Below are 15,976 nucleotides of genomic sequence, written 5' to 3' on the forward strand. Positions count from 1 at the left end.
TTTAGATTTCAATTTCTAATTAGAGGAACACACCATTTTCTTAATACACATGCTCCTTCACTGATGATAAGATTATACCCTGATAAACGATGAAAATATTGTCAAGTTAAGAATGCATTTAGTACAACAAATCTAGGGGACTCATAGCTTAGCAGAACATTAGTTATTTCCATTTTTGATCATATGCCTGATTGGGAGTTGTAGCTAATTGCCAGTGCCCAGTATTGCAAGAGAATGCACAACCACATATCCATAACACAAGAACAAACAAAAAAATTCAAAGTACAGTTTCTAGTAAATGAGTGGTGCTTTTGCATCATCCCTAAGTTGAAATATCATTAAGTAAAACCACAGTGTATTGGCAACTGTACTTCACAGGATTGTTGGGAGGATTAAAAACTTGAGTGCATGGAAAACACTTAGATCAGAGCCTGGTATAAAACGAGTGAGTACTTGTTATCACCAGAAAATTTCTGGACCTCAATTGTATGGGTTCCTCTGGGACTACAAGTATTTATCTTCATAACAAAGTTCTTACTGGTTAGGTTACATCCCAGTTGCTAAAGAATAGAATGCAGCATACCAACACCTTGTGAAATAGGAGCAAGGAATGGCTGGAAGTCATAGTTATGCGATTTAGTCTCCAACATAGAGAACAAAATAATTTTAGAATTTGTGCAATCCTAAAAATTGGGCCCAAGTATGAAAAGAAATTATTCTCTACGTGGAATATTTACATTAATAATAATGTGCATATATATCTACTTACAAGGTCAGTTTTTTTGCTGTAATATCCCACTTCCTTTCCTGCTATTCTGCTTTTAAAAGACTATCATTATATTTTCAGGTAATGAGATTTCTGGAGATTCCATTATCTTTTGTCTGTCAAAATGAGATAAACAACTCATTACTATCTTAAATCTGAAACAAGAAGTTAATGGCTTGATTCTGACCCTTTGGGCTTATATAGAGGTAAGATGCCTCCATTACAGATGTGTTAGTTTGCGGGGGAATAGATGTAGTGGTAACAATAACTGGAACAAAAACATTGTAGGTCTGCATTGGTGCAGAGATATTTCAATTCAATAATGATTCATTAAACAGAAGCAAAATTTCTCTGATGGTGGAATCATATTCTTCATAGGCACAAAATGTGACTTGTCTTCTCCTGACACTAGAAAATGTTGATATTATTTCAATAAAATGAGTACTTAGCAATAGTATGGATAGATGGATTCTAAATCTGACTTTAGTATGACCAGAAAAAAGGGATAAATTGTTTCCATTTGAACCTTGGCTTAAGCTGTTAAATGTCTTTGTGTGTGTCATTATGGGAAAGAATTGGCATTGAATAGATCTTGAATGATACTAGCGGAGTTTTATTTAAATATATTTTAAGAGATGAAATCAAATTTTATCACTTTTTTATTATTCAAGACTACTGCTAAATTTAAGCATAGTTATTTCCATTATATTAAAATAAAAATAAATATTAAGTACACAAAATAAAACTGTATTCATGGATAAAGAAGATAATAAATAAATCTAGCTAGTTGATGTTCAAATATGTTGTAAAGCTAAAAATACTTCCTGTATTTTTGAAAATAAGAATAACATCCCATCCTATCATAGATACTAATTACTATTTCAAGTATCATTATAAAAATAGAAGATTCTTATTTTATCCTTTCTTAGAAGTATAAATTGTAGTAGTGTACTTGCATATTAGGGAATCTACTCAAGTTACAGATTCTCTTTGATCAAGAGTTATTTTATTTAAAATACTATTTTCTTTTTTCCTTGTTCTTAATTTTTTTAAATATTAAATTTATGATGTTACCTTATTTCATCCTCTCCAAAGTATGTCAACACTGTTTTAAATTGTGCAAATAAAATTTTCATCATCAATTCTCACCAAATCTGACATATGGATACAAACATGAACTTTTTTTTATCAACTATTTCTACATCCCTAACATCTTCTGCTTTTAGGCTGAGTAACAACTTTCATGTATATAGATATTTACATATGATAAAGCATATTTGTTTGTGTGTTCTCTCCAGCAGTGGTGTCACTTTTGTAACATTAGGTAAGTACTTGAGGGAGTATTTAACTTTAGAGATTGCTGCCAGGCACTCTCAGAATCAAATGAATACATGTATGTATTTAAACATCTACCATACGGTAAATCAGGAATATAAGGTGTGACCTGAACAATCAATTAATATAATTGTTAGATATTTAATTATTTTATTTATATGGTTTAGTTTTCAACATTTGATAGTAAAGAGCTTCAAGTTTTCTCTATTTAGGATGACTTCGTAAAAGTGGGAAAACTTCTGTTAAAGTTATTCATGAAGGAATCCTGTTCTTCAAAACTCACTAATAAGTCTGATAAACATTAATTGACATGGCTATAAGCTTCTGATTCCTCTGTCAAGTGTCTACTCCTGTTTACAATTAAACTATCATCTTCATATACGTATTGTAAATATTTTCAACAAATTTTGATTATTAGGTTCTGCTAAGATTCTTAAATTTAAGGAAGCATGTGTCCATTTCCTACATGGCACATAGAAGAAAGTGTTTGCTTATATTTGGCAACATAAACATTGCCATATTTCTTTTTTCCTCTCATAAATAAGATAAAGAATGTATCCATAGGTATAGCTATAATGTCTGAATCTTATCTGAGCTTCGATATTAAAATGATCAAATAGAAAAAAGAAAAAGCCTTGCAAACTAAACTCATCTGCCATTAATAAACCCCATCTGCCATTTTATGGCACATACACAAACTGCTATAGGAAGATGCCAAGACAATTTAGAATTTCCTTCTACAGGGCCTGAGCCAGAACTAATTTTATTCAAAGGATAAATGAGCAAAGTATTCCTTTGCCAACTGACAAAATGTAATGATTCATGATTAATGGATCCTTTTTTTTTTTTTTTTTTTTTCTTCGAAGACCTCTCCTTTAGGCATGGCAACACTGTAATCAGTGCAGGAGGAGAACCTGAAACTTCAAATGTGAGGGCAACAAATCTGATCTATATTTCATGGTTAGAAATGGCTCATTATTAGCAATGAGAATGATTGATGATAGAAAATGCTGTCTTTTCAACCTCACAGGGAATATACTAAAAATATTTTAAAAACTTTATCTGCCCTAGATGAAACAATATGAACTTTACTTAGGAAACAAGCTTTTGCTGTTAAAATACTTTTGCTCTGATGATCAAATTTAATTACTTAAGATACCATTAAGTTTTGTTGACTCAATCACTTAGAAGGACTTTGGTTTTTAATTATAAAATTGGAATCATTCCTTGATAGAATTAGCTAGCAGTCATTTTGATGTTAGCTACAGAATAAAATAGTAGCTAAATATAGTGGTAAATGATTAAAAAACTGCAAACACATACTGAAAAAATGGATTGCATATTTGTCACTAACAATTAAAATAAGAAAAATATGATTGATAAAAATATTAATCAGCATCCATTTCTTCATCATCTATATTGTCAATGATATAGTGTTCATGGCATATTGGCCTATTTCCCAGTACTGTATGAGAATAGGTATTCTCATTGTTAATCAATTTGGGTCTTATCTCTGACTCTGGACATCTGATCTGCTTAATGACATAAACTACTGTCAGGTTATAGCCAGCATACTTTATAGTTATATTGCTGCTAAATAGTGGGGAGACTCTGTAAACATGAGATCAATAAAAATGTGAAAATGTGTTTATCACATTGTGAAATGATAATTAATTGGTTAAATACATGTGATATTATAAGCAGTATATCCAAACTGATTAAAAGACAAAGTCCTACACTTAAGAATATCTCTTGAAACAATATATAAGATATATAAACTTTATTGGTCAATAAGTCTCTTCACTTAATAAGTTTTCATGATTATAAAATTTTATATTAATACACACACATGCATATATTTGTCTATTATGATATAACTGCCTTTAAATGTCAAATAAAACCAAAACATATTGTACATTAGGTTTAACAATGTAAAATTGACTGATTACCATTATCATTATCTTTTCTTACTACAAAAATGACAATTTGATTCATTCAAATTATAAAAGGACCAATGGGATTTCCCTTTTTCTCTTCAAAAAGAGTAGATTATTCAAAATGTGTAAAGTGCTTGTATTAGTAACTGGCACAAACTACACATCACCATCATCACCACCTGAGTGAACAAAACATGTGGCAGAATTTCCACACAAGTAGCTTTGGAAAGTATGGAAAACTTCATAGGCTATCCAGTGGCAAAAAAAGAAATGATCATCCCTACCTAGCAGCTTTGAACACAAACACTGAGATGAAAGTTTAGTTAGTGCTCAAAATGTTAGTAGTGGTATTCACTTTTGAGGTTCAAGTATGGATTAAAAGCAGATTATGTAGGAAAATTGTGCTTGACATATTATTTGACTTAAAAAGTCAAATAAAAACCAGCATATTGTACATTAGCCAATAATCTAAGGAAGATTTCTTGTCTTTTTGTTTCTTTTTAGCAAAAACACAATTTACCAATGACATTAAAAAGTCCTCTTTTCCTCAGGACACAAACATAGCAAATGTTTGTATCATACCAGCTTAATTTGGAATATTTTTTAAAATGGAAACAACCTAATTAAAAAATAATGGAACATATTTTTTATTAAAATTCTTACTAGGAGACTATTGTTAAGGATTTATATAGGGTTACTAGCACTGATGATTATCATTGTCCTGATGTTAGTATGTATAGTGGGAAAAGCTTTATTAAAATTTAGAAAATAGACCAAGTGGGAGATAAACAGTTATGTCAATGAACATATGATTTATTCTCCTGATATGTCTGGGAAGATGCTCTCATTTGAGGCAGTAAGTAGATAGGCTCTCAAACTTCCCCCCCCCCCAGAGTAGGAGTACAACTTAAAACCTTAACATATAATGAATCGTGAAACCTTATTATTTTATAAAAGTTTTCTTTGTTATCATTCATTCTTAGTATCTAGAACATAAAGTTATTTTGCAATCAAGGAGTATACTTAGAGAGCTCTTTGAAGCAACATATATGAATATAGAGATAACTTGTGCCTGTTTAGATGTTTGAATATAACAGTAAAAAGTATTTCCTTTTCCTGTTCCTTCACTGACTGCTCCCATTCTCAATCCTTAATACACATGGAAAGGGTTTTGTTTTGAATTAGATGTTTTGAATTCAACCTTTTAACATTCTTGTAATTTTCCCAGTAAGTCACATACATAAGCTAGTTTTAGCAACTTTAACTTGGTTGTTGGAGTCAATGAATTTTAATTATTCTATTTCTAATTTTCTGCATTTCCAGCTACTTATATAAATTTTAAGGACCTTGCTGGTAGATAATGTGTTCATTGGAATTAAAAGAGAGACATGAACATTGTTCAGAACATTCATTTTCAATACCAAGCTCCTCAAGACCTGTAATTCTATTTAGTTCATGATGCAAATAGGTTAAGCCAACCCTTCAGTCTCGAGTAAGTTTGTTTAGTGAGAATCTATTAAGATACATCTTATATCATGGTGATTCACCAAATTTCACAGTGTTGAATCTGTTTCTCCAACTTCAAGTAGAATAAACATTGACTATGGTGTCTGGTAAACAAATTTTCCCCTTTCTGGGTGGGCTGTGGTATTTTGTTTTTCCACATTTTTTAACGTGTGTGTGTGTGTGTGTGTGCGTGTGTATTTGTGTGTGTTTTCACATAGTAAACTTAAATTGAACATGGTTTATAATGTTGATTTAATTTAACAATGCTCAATCTTTAAATTGATATTTTTGCCAGCAAGCATATTTCCCTAATTCCTTTAGAGTAGCTAAAGATAAAAGAGCAAACTGATATCATCCATGCCCATGACATTTCCTTTGAAAATGTCATGTGCTTTGGTTGGATGGAGAGATGGGGAGCTGATTCATGTAGAGACACATTGAAGCATCATAGCTGAGAAAAGCATCCAAGATGTAGCCCCCAAAACTCAGGCTAAATAATTAATGACAAAGTAAATCTTCCCCTTAAAACCTTTTTCTTTCCCCTCCCACAAAATGTTTCCAAAGTGCATTCCCAAATAAAGCCTCCCCAGGGGCACTTCTTTCCCACAGACATCAAAAATATACAAAACTTTCCTTTATAAGAGATTCTGGGATTGGGCCTAATGCATTCTGAAAAAGAAGGATGAGATTAAGAAAAGAATTGCTGCAAAGATCATGGGGGCGTCTACCCATTTAGCAAAATCCACAAGGCCCTGACACCCATCTTCTTGCTTTTTTTCCCCAAACTATATTCCTTTTTCTCTGTGATTTCCATCAGAAGCCCCTCCTCTCTTCTGAGAATGTCTCTTTTGTTCACACGCGTGGTTGATCACATAACTGAAGTTTAGTCTGAAGCCAAGTGACAGTGCACCCAAGTCTGGATTTTCCATCTTCCATTTTCCACTCTCTGTTGTCAGGTCTCTATATTTGGAGAACTGGTAGAAAAACTGAATTGTTTTCCAATATTTAGGTAATTCTTTTCTCTATCACACCAAAGGTAAAATATTAAGACTGAGGGGAAAGAACTAATTGTAAATATAAAATAAAATCACAATACCTAAAGAAAAATTTAATTTTTACTGAATCTCATGGAAATTATTTTGTTACTTTTTAATCCTTCAGCATCTGCTGAAATGAATAATCATTAATTTTGAATGAATTTTATGGCTGGATGCTAATGCTAAAATATAAAATTTAAATCTCTTACATAACTAATGATACTTAAAAAGCACCTTAATTATAATAACCAAAGTTTCTTGCTTAATAACCAACATGCTAATTTTCTTATTCTTAATGTATAGCACTTCTGTCTATCTATTTCAACAAAAGCACTGAGGTGAAGTTAGAGCTTGTAAAAATTGTGCTCCATGATGCCTTGGAGAGAGAAATTGACATTTTTATTTTTAAAACTAAGCTTGGGTTGAAAGATCAATTATTCACCAAGCATGTCATCAAGGAATGATATAAATAGTGCTGAGCATTCACTTTTCTTTATTTATTTATCAGTCCATTCAAGAGATACGTATAGAATACCCACTGAATGTAAGCATGGTGCTAAGATGCAGGGCAAGTTACATACTTCATCTTTTCAAAAGTACCACCCTAGATGGTCTACTATTTCATAATAATAATGCCCCTTATTAGTCTGGGCACATGATACTAGTCACCATTTACTCTTCCATTGCACTTCAGGGCAGGGTAGGTGTATAACTACATGAAGCTCAGAAAGTTGACAACAAAGTTTAGGCAAGAAACCAGATTTTGCTCTAGGTCCAGCATCATTTTTACTTTTGACAATCTTGAAACATTATACATTTGATGTTTCTGATTATTTAAGTATCCAAGGTCCTCAAAAAATTATTTTGTAAAAACAATAGATGTGTTATCTGAAGAACACATCGATAAATGATCAAAACATATTAAACTTTCCCTATTTTCCAAATCTTGGTTGATTTTCATAATGCATTGCATTCTATGTCCTTTTCTACCCCTTGAATGTAAGCTTCAGGACATCAGGGTTTTTTGTTGTTGTTGTTTTGTTTTGTTTTTTAGAATAATATCTAACACATAGAAACACTCAACAAATGCTTGAGAAAGAAAAGTTGGATAAACCTCATTTGTGAGCTTTGGCATATGTGGTAGAGCATACTGGGTGTTAGTTTTATTCTTTCAAGAGAGAACAAGCATGAAGTTGGATAACTGGTTGTTTCTCCTCCATAGCAATTAACGTTGTATTGAAAAAAGAAATCATCATAACAATAATGCTCTAGAAGGCAAATGTAATAAAAATCAAACTAGCTCATGATTATCTCTTTTAATAATAGAACAGTGAGAAGCACAATTTATATACTAAGACAATTCCAAAAGCTTATTTTAAGCTATGTTGTTAAAGTCCTCTTAGTCAATTATTTTATTATTTGCACAAATAAAAGAAAAACTGGCTGTTCTTCATCTCTTTATACACTCCATTCCCCATTCTTTGTAATAACTGATTAAAATAAGCGTTCCACCAAATTCTAGAAGAGAGGCCATAGCTTAATTTACATTTTCATTATCTGCACCTGTGTTTATGCATGCATGCTTTAGTATATGGACATTCCTTATATATTTGACTTATTTTGAAAAGTTCTCTGTATATTAAGCTGTTGTAGGGAATTCCCTTGTGCTTGCTTTGCTTGCTACAGAAAGAACATTCTATTGGGTGAAAATTCAAAGCAAATATAAGTAGGAGGATAGTTTAGCCAGAAAAATCTAAAAACACCAACAAGAAAACTACATATTTTAGCCTGTCACCCCCACCTTTGTGTGGCCATTATTTTCTTTTTCATAATATTTCTTGTTACAAGATTGGTTATGATTTTGCTGACCACTTGTCGCCCACAATTCCCAGGCTGTAGTAAATTCAACGTTTAGCTATATGAATGCATCATGCTTGGAAACAAAGCTATCTCGCCAAACAGAGGGTACCTACAGTTGTGAAAATATTTCAAGATTGTTCTTTCTTGGAAATATAAAAGAGATACATATTTTGTCTCTAGTTTTTATATACTTAAATAAATATATTAAACTTATGAACAGTCCTTGTTAACACATTCCAGAATTAACAATTCTCTAGTAGTATCTTTTTTCCATGAACTACTGATATGACAGCCTTAATTTTTAAAGTAATTTTTTGTGAATGTACAAAATAAGTAATATAATTAATCTCTGTAACATTAGGGTATAAGATATTCAGTTACTCATTTCAGATTTTGTGTTTATTTGTACTTAGAGGTAAACTTCACTTGTAGTATCCATATTATTGAATATGCTTATGTTGAGACAGTGAATTTAATTTCACACACTAGCATTTTAAACTCATGACCTGAAGGACAGAGGATAATTGATTATTCTTTTTTTTTTAATACTTCAAGTTAGGAGCTGTAAATAAGGATCTGTACCTGAAAAAAAAAATTCTTCAAAGAGGAAAGCAATCATATCAGTTATATAAATCCTCAGTCAACAAGCCTAACTTGTGAAATAAAATAATAAGCGTATATTTTTTATATATGGGGGATGGATAATATTCTAGGGCAAAAAAAATGGTTAAATGTCTCTGACAAAGGTATAAGTAAATGAAGACTTAAGTAAATACATTGTGCACACCCTTCTCATATTCAAGCATGTATTTCAGAAATTTCCCAGTGTGTTTTTTACTAAAGTGGATAAAAATACAGAACATAGAAATGCATGTCGATACTTTGAATTCTAAATCCAGTATGTATATTTCAGTTTCATTGTTTTCTTCTTCCTTCCTCCTTCCATCATTTCCTTCCTCTATCATTCCACTTCTGTCATTATTTTCATCTATCCACAGGCATTTATTGAATTTGAATTTTTCTATTCTAGCGTCTAAGGAATATACAATTTCTCAAGTACACTTTCGGTTTTAATGGACCTTAACAAGTTTTAGCTTCTTTCAGTCAGATATGGGAATAATTGTATAACTGATATAGTTCTTATTCATGATGAAATACACATGATGTTCAAAAGAATTTTGCTAAATATCTAGCATCTAGAATAAAGTCTTTAGGAATAGTGTTTCCTTCCTAATCAATTTGTTTTCAGTTTTCCAGTTGGCTTGTTATGGCATGCCTTCCACCTCTGTTCCTAGTTTACTTTCATGTCCCAGGAAACTAGATGGATCCTTGACCACTCTCTGGTCTAGACCTATGGGCCATTTAGACAAGGCTCTTTATAATTCTCAGTCCTTAGATCTACTGAGCATGGCTGACTTACTATATGAATGAAATATGGTTGGATCCCCTTTCCTGTTCAGTTCTCAGGCTCCACAATGCTCAGCAGGCAGTAGTCAATTTAGTAAGGTCTTATCCATCACAACTGAAAAGATACCAGGCATTGACTTGATGAATGGAAGATAAATCATGAGAGGGTTATCCATTCAGGCAAAGCTGAATGACACTGACAGAGCCCTGCGTGAAAGCTCATTTTGTGTTTGCCTGTACAATATCTCATTTGTCGCGAGCTTCACTTGCCAATGATATCGGTGGCTTCCCCTGTATGAAGCCTTCTCTCTTTATTCCCTTCAACAAGTCACCCAGTTGGTAAAATGAAAGAAACACCAAGGAGACAAGATGCTATTATCATCTGAAAAATTCAAGTTCAGAAATATATTTTGTCTTTGTTCTTTTGCTACAACAAATCTAAATGCACCGTTTTTTTTTTTTTTTATTATTATTGTGTGAGAACAGAAGAGACAGCCCAAACAGAAGACTTAAAATATTAATGGGGCCATGAGGCATTCATACATACTGAGCCTTAAAATTTTCACTAAAATATATCTGACCACTGTGCTATTCTATTTGGAATATAAGTAATAGAGTCTTCTCCTTCTTCTTCTTCTTCTTCTTTTTGAACCCTCAGAAACCTAAGATTAATTTTAGAAAATAAAACATTTTAAGTATTACATTATTATTATTTCAATGTAAACTGTTGAAGTAAAATGACCAAAGTCACTTTGTGCTTTTCTCTTACTTGTTAAATATGAAAAATTAGTGGGCTATCTCATCATGTATGAAACGCATGCCCAAACTCAAGTCACTTTTGTATAGGATCACATAACTTGGACCTAAAACACTTTCATGTAGTAAAATAAGAATTTGTAGAGACCACACAAAAGATATCTAAGTTGTTGAAGCTAAACATACTCTAGATCTATTATTTTGCATTACTGACAATATTTAAATCTTAAAATGGTTTTTAAAAAATCAGTTAATGACTCACACTTTCTGATGCAATAGGTGGAAAATTTGAATTCTATAAGATTTTAGTAATTTTCTCTAAGACATTAGGAAATTGCCACCAGCAATATACAATATGATTTCAAAGAATAAAGAAACAATATACACTATTGCTGCTATTTTTATTTTGATTTTTTTACATAGTATCAAAACACTAAGGAAAATATAAGAAATGTGCTATTCTAGGTAAATTTAGGTGGAATTAAGGTTTGAGATTAGCTTTAAAATTCAAGATATATTCTTTAGAAAGGGATATTTTTTTTAAAAAAAGGAAACAATAAAATAGGCAAATAGATATTATACTCTTAGATCTCACTTATATCTTCAAATTAAGATGCTCCACTGCTGAAGGGTTGTGTTTAGTATCTTCACAGTTAATTCAAGAGAAATTTAATACATACTCCAATTTACAAAGCATAACATATGGAATAAGAGCACTTCAAATAATCTTTTTTTTTTCCTGAATTTTGGAAAAGGGTGGGTTAAAAAGAAATCCTTCAGCCTCTTATAAAATATCTAAACAATTACTTAACTTGAATATGAAATTCCAGTGTTATAAAAATTCTGTTGATTTTTATATGCTCACATCCTTAATGAAGAGCTAAAATATGGCAGCCTTTCAACAGTTAAAGAAGAAATAAAAAATTATATTAAAGTAACCATTAAAAATACCTTTTTAATTCTAGGATGCCTGGAATATTTGTTCTATGGAACATTTAAGGATAATCAATCTGATCTCATAGTGTAAAACTTCCCATAGTATCATAAAATTTAGTTTTTATAAATTTCATATATATATATATAAAATATGTATATATATATATATATATATATATATATATATATATAAAATATGTAACTCTGAAACATCAAGGTAAAATATTTTGTCCTATATAAAAATTAAAGTATCCTTTTGATAGAAATAACTATACGAAGATAATGCTCTTTTAAAAACATATCCCAAGTGCTAGTTTATAGCACAAGCTTTATCAGCATTTATATTTCTAGTCTGGACACAAATATTTTCCACTTTCTAATATTTTGAAAACCAACATGAAAATAAATTTCTCAGCATAATAATTTGTATCTATTAATGAAAATATTTGTTTAAAGACATACTGATTTTTGCTGCCAAAGCTAATATAATTATTTTAAATTTTTTAAGGAAAAAAATTTACTCTTGATAATCCAAATTTGTTCACATTATAAATACCTTTTATTATTATTTTTGATTTAAAAATATTTGGTGTCTCTGTCTGTTATTCAAGCCATTAAGTTTTAATTTAGTGTTAGTATAGAAAGGAAATTTCTTAGATACCCTTGGGAATTAAAGACAAACTTTCATTATGCAAGTATACTAATAAAGGGAGGCCTGTTTAGTGTTTCAGAGACACTGCTAGTTGATGAGATCTGAGCAAATGTCATGACAGAAGTCACATTTCAAATTTAATAGGTAGATATGCAGAGAGGAAGAAGAAACTTCAAGTAGAAATAAGTGGTCAAATCTGGCACATGGTCATGGTACAAAGTTCATGTTGGTAGAATTACAGAACAGCAGTCTTCTTTTATAAGGCAGTTGGGTACATGTAGTTGGTACAATAGAGTGGAAATAAGTTGGGAACCAAGGTTAGGTTTTGATCTTGGAGAGCTTTGAATGTTTGCTTGAGGAATGAGCATTTTCCAGAAGACAATAGGGAGAATGGAAACTTTTAAGTGTAAATTTCACATAATGGTATGTAAGTAGAGAGAAATGAGCATATGAACAGTAGAGAAGTGAATAGATTTAGAGTTTGGAGGAGTGGTCAGACCAAAGAAGAGAAATGGAGCTGTTGTAACATTTACCAGATACAAGAGGGAGCTTCTACAGGGTTTTATGACTTTTAGTAAAGAGAGGAATGAAAACAAAGTTCTCAAAGGAAGCATCTCTTTACAAATTGGACAAAATTATAGTACACACTATACAGAATTACATAATTAAAATTTCCATCTGAGAATACCAGTGCTACCAAAAATCTCAGCATGTTCTTGTTTTCACTGATCTTGAGATAATTTTCCAGGTTCCAAATTATATGTAAAATTTTATATATATTATGTTTTATGTGTGTATACACAATCACATGTACAATATAGATAAAATTATATGGAAATAAATAGCATGTTATAAATATATAATTTTATATGTAAAATCTAGGACAGCTTTGGTTTTACAGAATAAATAAAATGTTTAAATACAATTTCCACATTCTCCTTCATTAATTGGTATTGCTTTAATTTTCTCTGTGATATACTTAAATATAATGATACATGGCTTAAGGAACATGATGAGCCAACAAATTTGTTTGCATGTTTTTGTCAAACTCTTTACAGTCTATCATCAAGTTTTTATTTTTTCCTCCATAGAAATGTATTAACAGTGATTTAAAAAGCTCATTTTGCCTAGTCTATCTTCAACAACAAATTTTCACAGTGGCAAAACAAAATGTCTTAATACAGTTTTAAGATGCAGTCTGAGAGGGAATTATGGTTCTAAACACACACACACCCAAAGTATGTATCGAAGTGATTGATATATGTTATGTTGATTGTGGCAATTATTTCACAATATTCATGGTTCTGAAACATAATATCATGTATCTTAAACATCTTCATTTTTTTATTGGTCAATTTTTTTCTTAATAAAACTGGAAAAGTCATCATTAACAAAACAGGACTTTCCATAAATATTATAATGAATACAGAATGTATGTAAATATAATGAAATAAAAGTTCATGTTGTTGAGTTACAGATTTATGTTCTCTCTCCTCTCTATTTTTATTTCTGCACTCTTTTTCTCCTTACTTCTCAACCACATCTTTCTCTCTCATCCATCAGCCTCTACTTACCTAATACCCTCCAAGCCCTTTTTTCTTCATTCCTTTTTTATATGACTATCTTATACTTTCCTATGGAATGCCACGGAGGACATATACATATTTTTATTACAGCATCAATATTCTACTTGGACAAAAAAAACACGAATTAATTATAGCATTCATTCTCACCAAAAATGTTCATGTAAATTTTTTACTGTAACATATTTTGTTCTAATGCAAAGAAATGTCATAAACATTTACATTCCCACACACACCTTCTATGTGACACAAATTATATTGCATAAAAAAGAAATGGTAATTTATTTGACTTCTTCAATATATCCCGAGTTTCTTTTTGGTGATTATTTGGTCAGACAGAAGACAGAATTCCTTGCTATCGTATAATACGGTCATTATCACTTCATAAAGTATAAATTTTGCATAATTTACTTTATTGACTATAATGATTGTTCACCTGAAAAATTTTATTTTCCTTTGAAAGATTTTTATACCTATCTTTGGTCAAGCTTAGGGTCATGCAGCCTTTTCCAAATACTAGGTAATTTTGTGTTTACTACATTTGGTGAAAGAAGGAATATTTGATGAAATTCATTCACTATTATTGTGGAGAAGGGGAGGAAGTAAGCTATCTTCAGAGATACTGAAATAAATAATAAATAAATAAATAAATAAAATTTTAAAAATAAATAAAATTTTAATAAAATTTTGTGACAGAAGGAGTCGAAAAATAGATAATTTTACATAGTAATTAATTGAATATAAGGAAAACACAAGTTTAGTTAACCAATTATATGATAAAATTATTTTAAATTATCTTGAGTTAATGTCCTACATACATTTAATATGTAAAATTCTATTTTTCTAGATCTTTAATTCAAGCATGATTTAGTCATTGTCTAAGAACAATTGAAATGTTTATATTGATTAAATATGAATTTTTAAAATTTCATTTTCACTCTTCTGATTGCTGAGGGAATTGCTTTATTACAAGACATGGCACTATTCTTTGAAATTGAATAATTAACATTTTGTCACAAAAAGGAAATTTTTAAGTTTAAAGGACTAATAACCATAAAATGCAATAGTTTTAGAACTAAATATGTATATTCAAAATGAACCATTAGACAAGTACATGATTTGTTGGCTTTATTATGTTGTTCAAAATTTTAAATGTTTTAAATTTTTTGCAAAAAACATAAGAATATGTATTAAGTGTTCATATTAAATATTAAAATAATAGAACTGCTATGTGCCCAGTGTAATTATATACAACCCTCCCCCAAAAAATAATGAAAAAATTCATCTAACAAGTAAAGCAATGAACTACTTGGGTATTAAAAAGCAAAATTCACATTGAGAAATTAAAAATCGCCATAATTGCATGCTTTTAGATCCACAGTAGCCCAGGCTTTTGTTTCACTGACTTAAATGAGCTTAAAAATAAAATACCTGTAGTATCCTAGATAATAACAGTAATGTTTATAACTTGATATCAATTAATATTGAAAAAAATGTGAAAATATTAATGTTTAAGTATATGGATTTGCAGTGGGATTTAATTCAAAATGCCGAGTAAAGCCTTCATCTTGTGTAATTATTGCTCCACACAACAAATAATTATCTTTTAACAAATGCTTTTGTCCTAAATAGGGAAGATAAGAATAAGGTACTTTCCTGTATGTAGTAAGTATAGTAATAAATAAAATACAATTCTAAGACTTTTTAAAAATTTTCCTACCCATTCTTACTCATGAACTATGAGTTTACACTCAAAAAGGACAATATTTTATTAATGATAACTAATAGATGCTATAATTTCCTCTGCTTATTTTCTCATGTTAATTAAAGCAACTGAAAAATTGGCAAAATTACCTTACTATGTCAAACCTTGCCAAATTAAATTTGAAATTAAGATCATGGATACATCATGACAGTGTTGTGGGACGAACTTTGGACAAGATTCTATTGCCTTGTTTCAGATCATGAGCATTTGTTTACTTTTATTTTTTATCTTTCACAGCAGAAATGTTTTGCCAGGTTATCTACTGGGCATCTAGTATGAAAGGTTTCCCCAGTGGTCCTTAGCATGAAGTAGATTAAGTACCCACAATATTTTGTTTGGAACCGAGTGTACATGTTTGGGAAACCAAGGATGTTCATGATTACAGTTGCTTGGGATTAGGGCACCAGACTGAATTAAACCCAGGAAGGATTTGAAA

This window comes from Spermophilus citellus, assembly GCF_964194105.1.
Source record: "Spermophilus citellus genome assembly, chromosome: 7".
Lineage (NCBI taxonomy): Eukaryota > Metazoa > Chordata > Mammalia > Rodentia > Sciuridae > Spermophilus > Spermophilus citellus.